Consider the following 1,916-nt stretch of genomic DNA (forward strand, 5'->3'; position numbering starts at 1 on the left):
GCCGCCTGCGCCAGGAGCCATCCGCACGCCAACAGGTAATGGGGCCAGATGTGGCCGCCCGCCGCGCCACCAATTTGTAGCAATTTTGTAAACGGTCTCCACGTGCAGGACAGAACTCACGACGCCCCGAATGTCCCCGTACGCAACGCGCACGTGGACGGGCGAATGGGCCGCCGCGGTCAGGCGCGGCTAAACGTTGCGCGCCTGGACACCACGCGATGGCCCGGAACGCGGTCCGGGGCTCTCAGTACATGTCAGCGCTTGAATGGGTTACATGTGAACAGCGACGACCAGTTATAAAAAAAATAGGCCACGCCCCTGCTGGTCGAAGCCGAACGCACGCAAAAGTGCGCATGAGGCGGAAGTTTCCCGGCCTGCGGAGTGTTGTCGTCCGTCCATGTACATGCGTTCGCCCTCCGCAGTCCCTTTCTACGCTTTCCATATATATATATACTCAAAATGCAGCCACAATGCTCGCTTGTAATTGGCTGGAGCGCATTCTCGCGGGATTTCAAGCCCTCCGAAGAGGCGTGCCTTCCCGAAGCGTCGGAGGCGGGGCTAAGTGTTTTTTTTATTTGGGGCAAACATTGTATTCCAAATGGCTTTTTTTAAAGCCCGCTGGACACCTCGGCCCGCTACAGGAAGTGGAAAGTCAATGGTAGGTGCGCAGCTATTGGCTGCAGCGGGGTGGGCGGAGTCTGAGGACGTAGTATCCTATATTTACACTGTATCAAGCGAGTAGGTGCGCTGCTATTGGCTGCAGCGGGGTGGGTGGAGTCTGATGATGCAGAAGTATATAGTTACACTGTATCCAGCAAGTAGGTGCGCTGCTATTGGCTGCAGCTGGGTGGGCGGAGCCTGAGGACGTAGTATCCTATAGTTACACTGTATCCAGCGAGTAGGTGCGCTGCTATTGGCTGCAGCGGGGTGGGCGGAGTCTGAGGACGCAGTATCCTATAGTTACACTTCATCAAGTGGGTTGGTGCGTTACTATTGGCTGCAGCGGGGTGGGCGGAGTCTGAGGACGCAGTGTCCTATAGTTACACTGTAACGAGTGGGTTGGTGCGTTACTATTGGCTGCAGCTGGGTGGGCGGAGTCTGAGGACGCAGTATCCTATAGTTACACTGTATCATGTGGGTTGGTGCGTTACTATTGGCTGCAGCAGGGTGGGCGGAGTCTGAGGACGCAGTATCCTATAGTTACACTGTAACAAGTGGGTTGGTGCGTTACTATTGGCTGCAGCGGGTGGGCGGAGTCTGAGGACGCAGTATCCTATAGTTACACTGTAACAAGTGGGTTCGGTGCGCTGCTTTTGGCTGCAACGGGGTGGGCGGAGTCTGAGGACGCTGTTGCATATAGCTACAGCGTAACAAGCAGGTAGATGCGCTGCTATTGGTTGCAGCGGGGTGGGTGGAGTCTGAGGACGCAGTATCATATAGTTACACTGTAACAAGTTGGGTAGATGCGTGCTATCGGCTCCGTTGGGGTGGGCGGAGCCTGGGCACGCAGCAGCAGCTGCCAGAGACACCATCAGGCCCACCACCCTGATAAAACTTTTGGGGCGGACGTTCACATTGGCGCGCGTTTCGTCCAGCCGTGGCCAGGTCGCATTGTGACGCCATTTCTGTCTCGTTTCCAGCAATCTGAATAACACTTACCTGCAGCCGGAGCCGCTCTACCAGAACTGCGCCATGCTGGACACCCACAAAAGTAAGTGAACCCCACCCACCCCCCGTGCAGTCTGTTGGGGGGGGAGGGGAAAATATAAAATATATTAAACTTCAGTTTTTAATTAATTTGAACCTGCGAAGCTGCAGGTCGGGGTGTTCCCGGGTTCTAAGCTCCGCCCCCCGTAGTATTATAATGGACATGTCACATGACTGCAATCTATTACATTGTCACCCCTTTTGTTTCA

Source organism: Nanorana parkeri, unplaced genomic scaffold (assembly GCF_000935625.1).
Source record: "Nanorana parkeri isolate BGI_ZX_2015 unplaced genomic scaffold, ASM93562v1 scaffold911, whole genome shotgun sequence".
Taxonomy (NCBI): domain Eukaryota; kingdom Metazoa; phylum Chordata; class Amphibia; order Anura; family Dicroglossidae; genus Nanorana; species Nanorana parkeri.